Source organism: Nipponia nippon, unplaced genomic scaffold (assembly GCF_047370975.1).
Source record: "Nipponia nippon isolate SJK-2023a ecotype South Korea unplaced genomic scaffold, ASM4737097v1 scaffold_3, whole genome shotgun sequence".
Classification (NCBI taxonomy): Eukaryota; Metazoa; Chordata; class Aves; order Pelecaniformes; family Threskiornithidae; genus Nipponia; species Nipponia nippon.
In genome coordinates this window covers 76352760-76370204 of record NW_028262347.1, presented here as the reverse complement: position 1 = coordinate 76370204, position 17445 = coordinate 76352760, and the positions used below count along the sequence as shown (strand labels likewise).

At 45.6% G+C, this 17445-nt stretch overlaps 1 protein-coding gene across 14 annotated transcripts in view; it reads right to left on the bottom strand.

The window, feature by feature from the left end:
- PPFIBP1 (PPFIB scaffold protein 1) overlaps positions 1–17445 on the bottom strand; it is a 114653-nt gene that overhangs the window by 83636 nt on the left and 13572 nt on the right. The gene's annotated exons all lie outside the window — the stretch shown is intronic.

The window sequence follows — 17445 nt, the reverse complement described above, 5'->3', positions numbered from 1 at the left end:
GTTTTAGTCATGGATACTCCCATCTATAGATTGCGGTCAAAATAAGAGCTATTTGGTGTGGGAAGCTTGACAAAATTGTTCCGGGAGAAGGTTCTGGCTAAACTTTGAATTTGAAATGCAAAAGGGAAGTTTGGGGAATAAAACTCCAGACCAATAACAAAAAACTTCCAAACCTAGACAATTATATGAGCTCCATTAGAAGAGACTTAAGAATCAGTAACTCATATATATATGAGTGCTCAGTGAAATACAGCTGGTAGAAGGACTGAAACAACCAGGAACACTCCAGTGTACCCCCACTTGGGACGCTGTGCCAGCACGCTGAGACGCTGCTCTCCAAACAAAAAACACGCAAAGAGTGAGAAGAGGTCTTGCCAAATTGATAGAAGTTTAGGACAAGCAAGCAACATGATCAGAAAGCAAAGAATTAGCTCAAAAAAAATGTAGGGCTAAAGAGACACAGACTAACCGGTTGTTGACTTGGGGCAACAAAGAGCAACTGCAAATATCCAGAAGGTGTAAACTAGAACAGAAAGAATTCAGCCCGTGCATGACTGGGAGATAGGCACTTAAAAAAAAAAAAAAGGCATTTTCAGGTCTAGATACTAAAAAGCTATAATAGATGGTCTCAGGGCACACAAATGATTGGGTGCTCATTGCTTCTCAGAGCAGTTTTTTAGACTAGATTTAACAAAAACCAGGGAAAAAAAATGACACAGAACACAAATGACAGGGATATATGAGTCTGTGCTACCAGACTCCATCACACGATTGGGGCTTCAGGCTATTGCAACAGAATAATTACGTACTGAGCCCTGTGCAACACAGGAAAAAAACATCTGTCAGATGGAAAAAGAAGACAAAATGTGGTAGGCAGGGAAAAAAAATATTTGAGGTTTCTATAAAGGGTAGTGCAGAATGTCATGTATGAAACTACAAAGCTAGGCAAAAAAAGTTAGTTAACAGTGTTATTTTAAATCTGCTTAAAGTAATACCAAGGGCTGAAATGGAAAACCTATAATTAGACGGAGCTTCTCCCCTTCATTCCAAATACTCTACTCCAGCTGAGCCAGGCGAGGCTCACAAATTGACAGGATCTTTGGGATTCCCACTGCCCGGGCTGCCAGGACCCGCAGGCAGCAGTCGGGCAGAGGGGAAGGAGGTGCAGAGCGCAGCGGCTGTGGGATTTTGACGCTGCTCCCCGCCACGCGGGGCTGGCCGGCCAGCCAGCCATCCGCTCTCACAGCTAGTCTGCCCCTCCTGATACCCGCTTCGGAGGCAGTCAACAGCCTTGCCCCCATTTCCTCATCATCCTCCCCACCGCAGAAAGCATTTACAGAGCAGGAAAGTCCCAGCAGCTTTTCAGAACAAAGCTCCCTCCCAGCGCTGCCAGGTCTGTCTGTCTCCATCGATGCTGTCTTTAAGGATGGGAAAGTCGCACTCCCCGCGAGTGCAGATCTCAGATTGATTTGCTCTTCCCAGCACAGGGCGCCGGCAGCACCACAGCTATTCCTGAGCCTCTCTACCATGACTATTTTGGTAAATCAAAGATGTTCTTTGTTACTGCGGTTTGACAGAAAGTTTAGTCATTTCCTTCTCAGCAGAGTCAGAGTTACACATACACAGCCCACACCTCGGGCAAGCTGTATGGCCGCTCGCTATCTAATGAGGAAGGGAACACTTGGATGCATTTCTCAAAAGTGAACTAACTGCCCCAGACCCTACCTTGTCAGCTGTCACCACAAGGATTCAGTTTGTGTCAAAGGCTGCTAGGGAAGTGGTCTGCATTTCCCCCCTCCTTCCTTCCTCAAGCTCAATTTAATTTTTACTCAGGAACTTCCCCAGAAATGTCAGACTCCCTCTAATCCTACAGCTAAGGAAATCTCTCTTGCACACCCTCACCTCCGAAGATTGTTTTCAAAAGTAATTCCCATAGGGCTGGCTGTGATGTTCATCCCCGTATTTCTCCTGGCTGACCGGGGCACAGGACATAGAGATCCAAGGGCCTTTACCCTGCGACCTGCATTAGGATGCCAGGAAGGCTGGTGGGAGAAGTCTGGAGCTCAGGGACAGTGGGTAAAAACAGGGACTTGTTGGACTTCTGGGAAAGGGTGGAGTTTTTCTGGTTTAGCTAGAAGAGTAAATTATCCAAGAACGGCCACCGAGGGAATAGCTGCATGTGTGATTTATCATCACACGCGATAAATGTGCCACAAAGCCCCGATGAGGGCACGCACGGGCAGCCAGGCCTCTGGGGGATGGGAGCTCTCCAGCCTCGACAGCAAGAGCTGAGCTCTCCACAGACACCAAGTTCAATGCAAGCACAGTTTCAGTATCGAAAAAACCACCTCTCAGAAAACCACACTCATAATCAAGAGCCAATTTTTAGGAATGATCGTTTAAGAAGCATGGGACTAGGCAAACCAGGTGAGACAAAAGTTAATTGCGTTTTCGCTTTCACACAGAGAACAACGCAAATATAGATGCCCTGGAGGAACCTTTCCAGTATCCCCAAGAAAAAACAGTACTGCAAGACAAACATAGAACAAGAGAGAGGTGCAAGACGGGAATTTTTTTTTTTGTCCTTTCCAGACCATAATCTCTTAACCAGGAAGAAAACACAAATCCTAATCCTACAATCTTGCACGTTCAGCAATAATATTTTACCTTGCCAATCAAGGGTTTTCTACAATAGCCATTCTTTTTCAAATTAAAGGAGCACGACTGCATGCAGTTACACATTGTATGAATTTAAACAGGACACAACCCTGTGCCTAAAGATCTGAAAAATACATGCGTTGCCCTGCGTTTAGTGGCATGGTTTACCAGGAAAGCAGCAGCACCATCTCTTTGCTTTGTGCCTACTAGCAGCTTTGTTTCAGGAACATTTCTGGAAGAAGGCAAGAGTACTGCAAGCAAATAATCTGGTTTATGTCTGGTTTTTACTAGATAAAAATAAAGATCTGCTTTGCCTGTGTTACAAGATCTGAGAGAGCCCCTCCTCTCTACTAAGAGCAAAAACAACTCTGTAACACGGGACTCAAGTAGTCACAGCCCAATTCAAATTATTCCTCCTTCCCACACACTTGCTTCATGTCTACGTGTTTGTGTTTTAATTAAAAAGCTACTACGACACTCGTCCTATATTTTTAAAAGAAAACGGGGAGATACATTCCACAGGCAACAGGACTCTAAACTTGTATGTAAATATGTCGCACCACCCCCTCCAGCCCCAAAGCACTCCACAAGCTAAGCCTCCTACACCCATACACATGTCTGAAACAAACGCGAGGGCCAGCCCTGCTCAGGATTACCAGGTTTTGTAACTGGACCACTTACACCTTGAGGACGTGGTCAGACGGGTGGGCCAGTCATTCGGGCAATGGACTTGGGACTTTCAGCACCAAAAAAAAACGCACAGGAAGGAGGGACCTGGGCAGAAGGGCTGCGGCTGCTGAGGACAGCATCGGCCAGACAGCAAAGCTCAGCCTGCCGCAGGGGACTACTAAAGAGGGTGGCCATAGTTTCCTAGACAGGGAGAGTTTCTTGAAATCCATGGTGAAGGTTCAGACAAGCTGCTCAGCCCTGTGACCGGAGCTGACACTGCCTGTAACACTGACAGCTGAAAGCGGGCACGGTTGCCTCTCCAGGAAACATCTGACAACAGCCGGTGCTTCCCTGGCGGCCAGCAGCTCCGCGCCCGTCCTGACCTCTCATCCCTTCGGAGCAGGGATGCGAAAGCCTCTGCTGTCTCAAGGTAGTATCGCTGGGATCTCTTCTGACAGCCACCCCTTTCCGCAGCTCGGCTGCCAGGAGAAGAGGTGGCAAGAGGCCTCCTCTGCCTACCCCTTGTCTGCCGCACGCGCTCCTTGGGGCCACAAAACGTCAGCGAGTGCTCGGCTTCTTCCAGCCACCCTCTGCCCGCAGCCAAGATGCCTCTTCCCGAAAGCCCGGCCGCACTGGCAGGAGCTCGGCCAAGCCCTGGCTTCACGCAGGCGTACACGGAGGCTCCCAGGCGGGCACAGCTCCTTCTTGTCCAGGCATGCACAGGCGCCTCTGCAATCTCACTGTTCGGATTCCCCCAGATCTCTATATATTAGAAGTTACTTTTGCAGAACTTGGCCGCACACTTTCACCCTTTCCAATGGTAATACCCAGCTCATGCTGGGCAGTACAAAGCATCATCTTTTTTTAAATTTTTTTTAAAGCTTACGTTGAGAAGATTCTTGATCCAGAACCATATCTGGTGCTTGCGTACTCTGCCTTTAATCTGCGTTAATAGACCACTTTTAATTTTTTTTTCTCTTTAAAGAATGAATCAATAGCTACTAGATATAACTTGACTCAAGAATTTATGAAGGAAAATTAATAACGGGTATACTTCCAAGGCAGTCACCAATGCAGGCTGATCATGTCCAGTTATCTTGCCTTGGAAAGGTAGGCAGAGGATTTAAAGCCAAGAAGCAAAGCAATGAAGAAACACTAATAGTTTGAATGATCTGGGGACCTAACGATTTTCCATGGAAAAAGACATTAATGCACGTCTTTTATTTTGGTACGCTAATGGTACAATTTTTTGTAAAAGGCCTTTGGGCAAAGGCTGGTTTGAACCTGAATGGAAGTAATCATGGCTGCAGCTTGAATAATTTCCCCACATTTTTATACAACATCTATCCACACCAAGTATCACCCACCAACACCCAATCTCTTTCACATTTAAATCACCCTGTCCCCAGATACATTTTTCAACTGCTGCAGACCATGTAACAGATCTCTTATTTATGATGGGACAGGCTAGCTGCACTTAGACAAACACATAAGCCACAGATGCTTTAGCTCTTGTTTTTGGTTTCTAGAAGGTTGTACATCTTTTGACACAGACGAAAAAACACACAGCATCCACATTAACAAACCAATCTGGTTCTGGATATTACTACACCCACAGCTGAAACCCGAAACAGTACTTGTCCACCCTGCAAGTGCCAGCCTTGAGCTTAAAAACCAAGTTTCGATCCGAAATCAAGGGGTCTGGCACACACAAAAACCCAAAGTGAAAACTAAAGGGACCTGAGCAAAACTAACCACATCATTAGCTCCAGTGACCCAAACAGCTGATATCTCATACAACAACATTCCTACCACAAAACAGTACATGTGAACAACGCACAAGCACAAATGCCATATTGCCACAGCAAAGAAACACTTTCTGGAAGCGTAATAAAATATTACAAATAATCTCCTGAGTCAGAGGATAACACCAGACTGACCATTTAATGAAGTACTTGTAAGATCAGTAGCAAAAACAAACTGCAGAAGGTTTAAATAAAAGCTTTCAAATCACTAACTTATCAGCGTTAAGTGAAACTAGACATGATTTATGCAAGGAAAAAAATTTATTACTAATCGATGACTGATTTTATATTAATCACTGGCTGAGTCCATCTCTGAATTGGAGCACCACTCCATGCAGTTTCTGTCAGCTAGTGCTTTGTTTTTATTCTACAAGACAAAGCAACAGGTTATATGCACTTTATCATCTGTGAAAATGCAGACATCAGTTGATGGAAGACGTAGAAGTGACTGGAAGACATGGAAGATTATTTTATGAACTTAATTGAAGATCTCATGCCCCCAGCGCCCATGTTATGGAAGCAGTGTGATAAGAAGCCTGTGCAATCAGATATGAGAGAATTCAATCTCCTGGAAGACATTTTCCATAGCACAAATGTGATACCACCAAATACTGGTCTTGTCAGTATTTTGCATCTGTCATAGTTATGTGTCAAGTTTGCTGACACCAAGGTGACTAAAGCCACTGACCCTGTTAATCACATGGCAACCCGGAGCACACAGGGTGGACAGCCACCTTCAGGCATCACTTCTGTCCTTGCGTAAATACCAATAACCAGTTGGTGTCTCAAGCAGCCCCGGTTCTGAAAGCCAAGAGGCTGCAAGAGTTTCGTTAGAGGAAACTGCTTGTTTAGGGTGAAGTGATCACAAAGGGCTGTAACGCTGCTACCACTAAACTAACACAAAAAGATTATCAAAGTGTTTTCTCTCTCACAAGCACCAGTTTGGTCTTATTTTTCTATGCATGCAAAAGAGCCAAGAAAAGCCTCCATGTGCCTCTTGGTTGGAGGTTTATGGGACACCTTCAACCTCGGCATGCTCCATCAAATGCAAAAGGCACTGCTCTATCAGTGCTGTTCATCTTCTTAATCTACTGGTGTTGCCACACAGTGGTTTCTGTCTTCCTTCCCAACTCTACTAGAAATAAGCACAAGACCTTCCTTAACAAAAAGGGATCGGGCTCACACATGAGGTTTGCCATAACATTTTCCAGGAAGATGCCCACCCTTCAATTATCCTGAATTGTTATGGGCATCCTTCACTTTGAAGTTCAGTAACAGCAATACTTTGCCATTCCTAGAAGGAACTCAAATAGCTCCAACACCACAAACTTATAAAATCCTGTTAGTGAGGCACACACATCCAACCAACCTCTGTGCTTCCAGAGCTGAGAAGTGATGTGGAAGCTATGCAAAGAGCAAGAATGAAAAGCACTTACCAGGAAAAGGAACAAAATACATTCTTGTTGTTGTTCTTAAGAAGAGGCAGCCAAGAGATTTGAGTTAAAAAAACCTAGAAATTAAGATCAACAACTAGATGCTTTGCCAGCTTCACAAGTAAAAGCTTTATACATTTATTTTGCTATTTCTCCATGCAGACACTTCAGTTGTTTCAGCCCTTTTAAGTTGGTTACGTGCTAATACAGATGCACACAACAGGATTCAGCTGTCGGGTTTTCATATGCACTGCAAATACTCCTGAAAATACCATTTCTACTAATCACATTGTTCCACGCAGTTTTAAAGCACATGATTGCAGAATAAAACCCTCACCACGTATTTTTGGCCTGGATTCTAAAGGAAATTAAGTTTATGTGGTAGTGTTCTTTGTCAGTCCTCACCCTATTGAATTTTCAACTCGCTAGTCAATTTTGACCACATTTGGCAGAAGGCAAAGAGATCCGAATAGGTGTCACATTCTTACATCTTTGGGAGAAACTTGTACGTAGGTAGAGGAGACACATCCAAATTAGCCTCACACGGAGTCAAACTCTGCTACAAGAAGTCAACAATTCCCTGCTTTGGCCCAGCAGCCGCTCCCTCAGCATCTGCACGTGGGCATCCAGCACCTGACTCCTGTGTGGCCAACACGAGAGACACTGGAGAGAAACCACAGACCAAGCCAAAAGGGAGGGAAAAGATAATTTGGAGATACGGAAGAGCGAAAACGAAGCGGTCCAAAGAGAAGGATCACAGGTCATGGTGGTCAGAAGGCCAACGCACACAGGGGAAACAAAATTGTAAAAAACTAGGTTTTGCCAAGTCTGCTGCCTGAGGGATAGCTGGTGGCAGCTCTTTGGCACCTCCATACCTACAAGCATGATAACGCCCTTTCCAAAGTACAATCACATGATCCCTACTTCAGAAGAAGGGGAGGGCCAGAAACAAGCAATGACTACCCTGAGAGGTGCCAAGCAGCCAGGACGGGCAAGGGGAGCACGCGGCAGAGCCAGGGTGGAAATCCACCCCCAGCCAGGGCCAAGCAACCCCAGGGCAAGTCCCACAGCCACCAGCAGCAAGTGAGGCTCACCCTACTCCCTCTCTGCGCTTAGCAGCTAGCGGATAGACAGCAGGAGGTTTTATTTGTGTTAGCTCTTAGAAATGAACGCTTCTGCACCATGAAAGCAGAATGCAAATATCTCCTCCCCACGCCCCCACAAGCCTTTCTGGTTTAGTTTGATTTTATTCAAGAATCTTCTTTATAACCAACCTATTACAGCACTCTGTTTAAGGAGTAAGTAAGGATGCTGCCACCAGCATTAAATACCCTTTCACTAAGAATTACAGAGCATTATCCTCAGAGGAAAAACTTCATTAGTTTTCAGTCTCTCTCCTTCTTTTAAGAGGTCAGTGTCTTGCAACAACAGAAAAAACAGTTTTTTCTCTCAGGGAAAATACCAAGGATGCGGTTCGAGACAGAGGAAAGATGCAGGCAGAGCACAAGACTCACTGGATAAACAATGAGATGCAAAGTCATTGTCCCCTTCTAGACCATCTCTTCAAGTTCAGACCAATTACACAACAATTTAAAAAGTCACCAGCAGCGGCTCTCTCTATTCCCTCCATGGTCTTAACATGCAAACCATGTCTGCGATGGCAGCCCACTTGTCAGAGGGCACTGTAGCCAGCCCTCAGACTGAAGGCCTGTGCAACCACAGCGGGCAGGCTCTGCAGGAGGCAGGGCTGGACGGCCACAACAGCCCAAACAGCTCCATCACTGCAGCAAACGCCTCGGATCAAGAGCAACGTGTGTCCTGATGGCAGCACGAAGACACTGGTCCTGTCAGGAGCACTGGATCTGTCCTGGGATGAGATGCTCTCTCTCCAGCTGGAACAGTCTGACTCCTCTTATTAATAGCAGGGCGCTGGCATCTGTAGCCCAGGGCTCTGAGCCAAGCACTGCAGTGTGTCAAGAGCAAGGTGGTGAGGTTTACGGAACAGAGCTTTGAAACACTGGGGCTGGGAACAAGACAGAGCCTGAGCATAAAAATAAAGGTATCCAACAAAAACAATAAGCTTTAAACGACAATGAATTATGACCGACAAGTGGATCGTAGCAGAGCCTGAAACGGAGCCAGGTGGGGATATCTGACCCCAGAAAGCAGTATCTTCACTTATGAGCTTTCCACTCAACTTGGTCATATTAACTCTCCTACTTCACCCACCCAGATTTCACTCTCATGGAAGAACAAGCAGCCCTAACCACCGTAGCAGCCGAGCAGAAACTCGTTCAGTGAAAACTAGTTTCATGTTTCAGATGAACTATGAATAAATAAATATTTCATATTTAATTGGTTGGTTGGTTTGGTTTGGTTTGTAGGAAGGAGGTTGGTTGTTTTTTTAAGGAAAGAGGCAAACTTTGCTTAGACTCCAAAATGAAAGTTGGATGTGAAAGAACTACTTAGAAGATGCTGGGGGCAAACAAGTGCACCATTAAGTATGTGTTGCGTTTTATCTTCATTTAGAAATCACCTAATAACCATCTTTCCCATGGGGGACAGTTAATATTAGAAGCCACATACATCCTACACAAGGATGTCTCTATTAAACATCCTACATAAGGATGTTCCTGGAATCCAGTAATTTCGCAAAACAGATTTTAACTGCTTTGTAAAATTTGTGCCACAGCAAGATGACTTCAACATCATTTAAAGCTGATTATTTTCCACCATGTAAACTGGGGAAAGGACCATCTTCAGGAGCATATTCTGAGAGGTGGTGGAGCACAGGGAGACCCCATCCCCTGCGCAGAAAGTCAGGGCAAAACCTAAGCCTTTCACCGGAAGGCTGCAGAGTCTGTCCCCTCGAGCCACACCAAGGAGCACGTGTTGCTATCCCATGGAGGAGATGCTGGAAGCAATGGAGATGGGAGAAGCAGACAAGGTCTTTTCAGAGAAAGTCATCATCATACCTCTCACCTTCCACAATCCAACCCACCCCCGTTACTGTACATGATGATTTACTCTCATTAAAGCCCCCTCCACAGACAATATGAGAGATTGCTCCAATGATGGTGTCAGGATATAGAGAAAAGGCTTTCAGGTGACAGCATGTTTCTGCCTCAGTTACTCTTATCCTGAAATATCCCCTAAGAATCTTATAAATTTGTGGAGAGGAAAAAATAGCCTCCCATACTTGACCAAATAGGAAAACACAGCTTCTGCTTTATCTACAGGGCAAGTCATCACTTGCAAAAACATTGGTTTTTATGGGGTACAGTACAAAGGAAGACATAAGAATACAGGTAAGTTGGTTTGAATTTGTACGCCAGTACTTTCCAGTGGCTGCCTTAAGTGCTTTTGTGACTGTAAGCAGTCAGTTGTTAAGATTTTCATTAGCAACAGGAGCACTGCCCCAAAAAGAGGCAAAGGCCATTTTACTTTGATTTCTACAAAAACCCCTTGCTATTGAGCTCCAACACAACTTTCACTTCCCATTCATTCCTTGTTTACTACCTTGTGCACAGTAAAATAGAGTTAAGTTTTCCATCACTGAACCATGAGCATCCTGGGGTCTTGTCACTGGGGAAAACATTTTACTGTAACAACCACCAGCACAAGAGGGTCACCTCACTGAAGTCTGCGAGAAGGCAAGCCATACTGTTACTTTTGTGTAACTTGTCAAGGTAACTCCTTAGGTGTAGCACATCTGTAACACCAGCGAAGGCAAGATCTAGCAGATGTCAAACTTGCAGAGCCCCGAATTTAAAACAGGATGCAAGTCAAGACAAGCATCAGACAGGACTACATAAAGGCAATACTCTACAGAGGGTGATCTACGTGAACCAGAAGAGCACGAGAAACGAAACGCAGAGAAGAGAGAGACGGATTGTGAAGAGTTTGTACGAGCTGTGTGTGCAACGCTGAACAGCCTGCCGCATGGAGAAGCCAGCTAGCTCTCTTCTGCAGAGAAACGCATCGCAAGCACAGGGCTGCCAACGTGCAACACCACGTTCTTTTTTAATTCAGGATTTTTTTTTCCCCTTCTTTATGCAAGCTGGAGACCCACAGGCTGAGAGATCACCTGCTGCAAGATGAAATTACCAAGAGAGCTTACTGCAGGTCCTGCCAGGCTCATTAAACCACAGTAACGCTCACATACACGGCAGCAATGCAGCTGGTGATAATGCATTTCTCCATCCTGCTTGCATCACCGAGTCTTACTCATTAGGGCAGTTATTATAATATTTATATAGAACTCCTTTATGTAGCCTAATTTGCCAAGAAGTAATCACTCTCCTCTTCCCCTGGTAATACCAGCGAGACAGAGCTGTAAAGTGATTTCATTTGCCATTTATTCCATGGCTCTCCTTTCCAAAAGTTTCTTTCAGAAGTTCTGTATGAAGCCAGACACGTTGGGCCATTAGAAAACGTCTCAGAGATATGCAATGTTTCATCAAGTTTTGTGTGGAAAAGATGAGTATTTTAGGAAGCTGTACATCTTTGAGTTTACTTGGCATTTCTTGCCAAAAGAAATTAATGAACTTCCTTCCTTAAAAAAAAAAAAAAGCCGAGAAAGCACTGAAGAATTCAACTTGCCACTCAGAGCAGGGTAAATGGAGTTTATCCGATGACAAAGGAGTCGCATCCGTGTAAAACAAGGACAGGAAAGGAAAGCCTGACAGGCACCCTCTTACGGACCCGTACCACACACACGAGGACAGCAATGCAGACGTCCGTCTGCCCTGACTCACTCTGCCCCCAGAGTCGCAGCAATGCTATCTGGTAATTACGCTGCAGTGTGGTCTGGCAAGCCACAGGCTTCTGGCTTCAGGTTCGGGGCTCTGCTGCCAACTCATGCGGGGGCTCCAGCACATCTCTTTACCATATTGTTTCAGGTTTCCCTCCGGGAAAGCAAGAAAAGACAGCCTAAACCCAGAGCTCTTACTCCATGCTAAGACTACCATCCTCTGCATGCAATCCAAACGTTAAAGGCCAACCTCACTATAGCCTTTTCAGCATTTTGCTGGACAATAAATATTCCAGATGACGAAGAGGTTACTGCTGAAATAATCGCTGTCCTGCACTACCACTCTCTACAAGTGAGTCGAAAACAGGGAATACAGATTTGTATCCAGCCTTCCCCGTAGTTCAAGAGTGTTCACGACAGATTATTTTGCTTCCAGCCAAGTCCCAGTCCTTGCTGAGCCCTCAAAATTTCTGTAAACGCTCACCAAGGAAGGGAAAACAAATCATTGGCTTGCAGCACCTCATTACACGCAAACCTCACTGCTTTAGCTGTTTAAAACCATCCACCCCAAGCAAAGGAATAGGCTGTAGTTACAAACTCTGAACCGCAAAAATAGTACTATTTAAGACAAAAGGGAGAAAATTGTTTTCTAAGAGTAGAACAATTCAGACAGTTGGTATTTGCAAAGACCTTCTTCTACATACCTCTACGCTTCCGTGTTTCCAAACAGCCTTTCCATACTGCAGTGAGTTCTGTCTAATTACTAGCTAGGTACAGAGAAACTTAATTGTACTGTATTAACAATTAAGGTTTTGACTTCCTATCCAAGGGCTCTACTACTTTTAATTAGAACTGTACATTGTAACGTTGTTAAGACTATGCAAATCCATACCGTGAAGTCAGCTCTGATCAGCACAGGTCATCTTTGAGCCTCCGTACAAGGATACTGATACAGAGTCAAAAATAAGCTTTGTTAGTACAGAAAAAAAAGCCAAACAGACAAATACATGAGGGTCCAGGAAATGGTTTTGAAGGCTGAACTTCGCACAATCCATCCTCAGTGTCTTTTCAAAGCCACTACAAGTCTCCACAACTCCTTGTGTTATTAGAGCACTTTACAACGTTTTCCATCAGATTTGCAGCAGATTGAGGATGGCAGCTGGGATTTCCCATATGGCAACTGCACAAACCAAAGCCAAGGAGAGGCAAGACCCAACGGTGCTGCAATGTCAAGAAAGTGAGAGAGTGTTGAACAAGATCAACAGGACAGTCTGCTAACCCAGGCTAACACTGAGCATTTTCTCTGTCTCAACATAAAGGAGCTGGTTTTGATTCAACGGCACTCTTTACAGGGTTGTAGCACTGACTTAATGGAGCACCGCCTAAATATCCATTTCCTCGAGCCAAAGCTGAATTAGTCCCAGAAAGTCAAGTTCTGACGCTCATACTTGCACATCATGAAAGCAGAGGGAGAAGGTGCCAGGGTAGGGCTAAACCAATTTTGAGTGTTTTCTGAGTCCTTTCATGTTGGTCACAGATCCTTTATAGTCAGAGTTGTGAAGACGCAGTCTAGTCATGAACCCCGGGGGAGAACGATCCAGACATACGTGTACCCACCGATTCAGGAGCTGGAGCTGTTTGCTCTCCCAAGCAGCTGCAATTAGCCCCGAGATGGTCCGAAGGGTGGGAAAAGGGAGGAAGACCAAAGGAAGAGAGGGGGGGCCGTGTGGCCACCTGAGAGCCATCCCCAAGGATGCTGCCTCTAACCTGGGCTGGAGGGAGAGGCTCTCCCTGTCTCGTGGCCGTCCTGCCGCTCTCCTGCTCCAGCCTCCTCAGCCAGGGAGGGAGAAGGGCTGCGTGGCAGGCAGGCACATCTCACAAGCAGCTCCTATGAGTGGCTGCCAGCTCTGGTGGGGCGAGATTGCTCTGGGCCGGACAGGGCAGCAGGGAGCTCCGCCACAACCCCTCGCCAGTCATCCCTCTGGCTTGGCTCAGTTTAAATTTGTTGGGGCTGATCGTCCAGGTGAGCACCTATGTCAATGCAAACTTAAAGCCCCGTGCAGCATTATAGCTGCGATGGCTGAGAACTAATTTTGGCAAAGTGCGGGGCTTTCTGGAAAGCAGAGCCAGGAAAATGACAAATAAAGGCCCATACGATTTGTCTCACTGGTCCTCCCGGTAGCCATTTCATTACATCACTATTTTCCTAACTAATAAAGGTCAAACTATAATTTTCATTATTTTAGATTTATAGTTTCTCTCAAATGAAAGGTATTCTTATGCCAGGAAGAAACAAAAAGGAGATTTATTTGCCCTACAGATACTGTAGCAAACTCGGTTCAGAAAGAAAAAAAAGAAACGTTTATTTCCCTAGTCTTTTTAAAAAGGGAGAAAACAGTGAACATGAAGCCAAGATTATTAGCAGACAGAAATAAAGAAAAAAAAACGAAGAAAAAGAGCAATAAGAGCCTTTATTCCCAAGAGCTCCTTCCAAATAACTTAGGAGACTCCAAGCAATGCAGCTGTACTTCCTGTGACCTGCAGCGTTGTTTGGGAACAGGAGGAAGGTCACCGCCTTAGAACAGCTCAGTACACCCACACTGCACATGTAGAGCGCTCTACTCAGAAATGCATTACACCGGAGCAGAGAGATGGACTGAGGGATACTGCGAGAAGGTCCTTTCTCATGGCGCAGGAGTGGAGGACTGCTGGTCTGCGGAGCAGTCCTGCAAAGGGCACCCGCTCAAGCTCGTACATGGTCGCAGGCTTCTCTCAGGACTCCTTGGGAGCAGAGTCTGCAGCAGCGATGGGAGGCAGAAAAGGTCGCTCACAACACACACTTAAGAGAACGCCAACCAGATAACACGCACGTGCTGTCCTCGCTCCCAGCTTCAGGCAGGATGCGTACTTGTCAGAGTGATTATTACTAAGTAGTAAATTCAGTTCGTGATGAAGCACACTGTATTAACAGGCTTCTTGCTATAAAAAGCATTCGGAAATGATACAAGCAGCTATACACACAATACTTTTTACAATGCATACACAGCCCGAGGAACATCACTTGATGTATTACTGATAGGCAGCCACTTCTGCGGCAAGACGGACTTTGAACAGCACTGCAGCAGGAGGGTAGGGAAAGAAAATGACAGAACAAGAATGCTAAACTGCTGCAGGACTTAGATAAACAGAGTAATTAGCACAGAGTTTGTCTACATTGAAAAATTAACTCAAGCATTGCCCCTAACTTGACCTCCCATCTGCATCTTTAATTGGAACACGGCACTTTTAACTTGAGTTGGCAGGAAACAGAGGCAGAAGTTTTATTAAGCACAATTAAGCAACACCTAAACACCAGCGCAAGCGGGCAACACTCAGGGATCCCTAAGCCCTCCAAGTTTTCCCGGCTATTTTCCCCTTGCCACGCACACAGGTGCACAGGAACAACACCCTTGTACCCCGTGGACAAATTCAGAAAGCAACTGAACTTTTTTTATATGTATATTTTGTATATAAATATTTACATAGATGATAAATATATTTAAAGTTTAGTATATAAATATAGCAGAGCATTCAGCCTCCTTGGCATCCTGCAAGCAGAGGTACCGCTATCCTTCCTTCAAAGGATGCCCAAGGTCACTTGAGCTCGACTCACTCGAGAGGGGTCAGCTCCACCGGGATACACAGCTGGGACCACCTCTCCCCACAAGCTCTTCGCTTCAGCCACTCACCATGGGAAGGGTGGCAAGAGCACCATTTAGTATTTCAGGCACACAAGCCCTTCATTGCTAGGAGGAGCCAGTATCAAGCTCAATACGCAAGACTGCTAGAGGCTTAACTCAGTTCTGAAGGACATCGGCGGGCAGAAAGGAGGTGAAGTCGCCGGTCCCTGTGGAACAGGAGGGGGAGGTAACAGTTACGCGTGCCTAGAGCAAGGAGGCGTTGCACCCCAACTCGGGATCCCTTGTGTTGGAACGCAGCCAGAGAACCCAAATAATAGCCCTTCTGCTCACAAAATCACTGCTGAATCTCGACCATTCACAAGCTGTCTGGAATACAGTTTTAAACTCATTTAAAATACAATGGGAAAAAAAATTCCTGCCTCCCATCACCCCAAGAAGATACTAAATCGATGCTTTCTCCATTCTTGCTTCGATTGTTTTTCATTACTCAATTCCCCATCAACAAAATGCTTTCTTCAAAATGGACAAATTTTAAAGTATTGGGGTTTTACGTATATTTTTATACTTCCTCCCTGCACATGATGCCATTGGAAACCTTTAAGTACTGCACGTGCACAGATAAGGAAATTATGCTTTTACGTGGATTAAGTGTCTGCGTTGTTTCTTTGAATCATCCAGCTTGTGTCTTTTACAGGAAATTAAATGAAGACAAAGGATCTTTTAATAATTTTAAGAGCTCTCCGACAACTCAATTTGCAAAAAGACAGACCAGCATTCTGCATTACAGTAGGCGGTTTATCAAACATTTTGACGGAAGGTCTCATTCAAAGCCTTGTGCAGAAATTTAACGCCACCCTGTACTATTCCAGCGATGCAGTCAATGAACAGAAAATGACAAGAACACAGCCAAGCAACGCTCGCTCTGTTTGCAGGCTAAGTTGCTTCACAGTCTTAAAATCTGGAAGTCTCTGGGTACCAGCTAACATAATCCAACTGAACCACAGCCAGGATCAACTCCATGAAGGCAAGTTAATACTGATCTGCTTTATTCTGTTTTCCTAACATGAAGCCAGCTTTGCACCGCCAGAGGCCCCAGCCTTTTGAAGGAGGAAGCCTGGCGGTTCCACTCCCAAAAACTGCACGGGGTCTTGGCAGAGACTCCTCAGTACAGGTCACCTCACAGGATGCACACGAGAGGGACGAGGGGAAGAGATGCAGAGAAAGACAGACAGCATCAAGGTACGGAGAGGACTCAAAGCAACAAAGAAGCCCAGGGACAAAGCCTGCTACGTGCATGCGAGCAGTTGCCCCTAGCAAATACATAAAACATGGCCAGAGGCAGCAGCCCAAGCCACAGGAAAGGCCTCGCTTCGACATACCGACCTCTCCACATGCCGCTTGATCACCTGTGCCCCCCTGAAAAGCGCTGCTCCCACTCAGCTGCACGGTCTGCCCTCATACACTGCACGGGCTCTGCACGCTATGCAGTCAGGCAGCCCTGTCTTGGAGGAGCTCAGGATCCAAAAGCAGGAAGACAGACAAAAGGCCTGATCGCAGGAAAGCGGTGAAAATGAGGGAGGCAATATATCCCAGCCTCAGAGGGAACAAGCCGTGGAGTTAGAAACGGAGCTTGGCCTGGCCCCATCTGCCCAGCAGCAGCTTCAGCAGGAGCACAACTAGCTTTTGTGCAAATGCCGAGACACGGAGCACATTCCAAACAAATATTCCTTAAGGGGGAAAAAGAAAAAAGAAAGATGCATCGAGTGAGACTTTTGGGACAAGTACTTTTGCTCCTGGGTTCATGGGCTTTAGCCTATTTTTAGTAAGTTGTCTTTGCAGGTGCCAAGATAACATCTCTCCGCCTCTGTATATACACAGCTGGACATGAATCTTTGCAGTGTGACAGACAGCATCTGCATTCAACTTCACAGATGTGAATTACAATAGGAAGTCTCAAGAGGAAGCCTCTTCTCTGGAAATCCAAACACAAGTAGTTAATATGGTCCCAATGCTAAGCATAGGGCCCATAGGAAGGAGGGACCTACAAGTGCAGAGTTAGAAAGTTCCTTCCTCGCCACCAGCAGTATTTCCTCCATCCTTTATTCCTAAACAGCGTGCTTGAAAAAAAAAAAATCAACATGAATAATTCAAACTTATAATACAGTAATACAGCTCCTTTTCTCTAATACAGGTACTATTAGCACACAGGATCACAGCTAAGAATCAGCATTTCACTGGGAAATTGCCTCTCCTCAGCCATCACGGCCCTGCAAAAAGGCTGCAAGGCTGTTTATATCCACCAGATCAACGCAATCTCCGTGTGGGCAGGAGAGGCAGCTGGACCATGTGGACGCTGCTTTCCCACGCAGGAACGCTCCTGTGTTCCTGTGCTGACCTGAGGTTTGAAATTCCTAGGTGGCATCCATCCCTTTCCACTCACAGCCCTG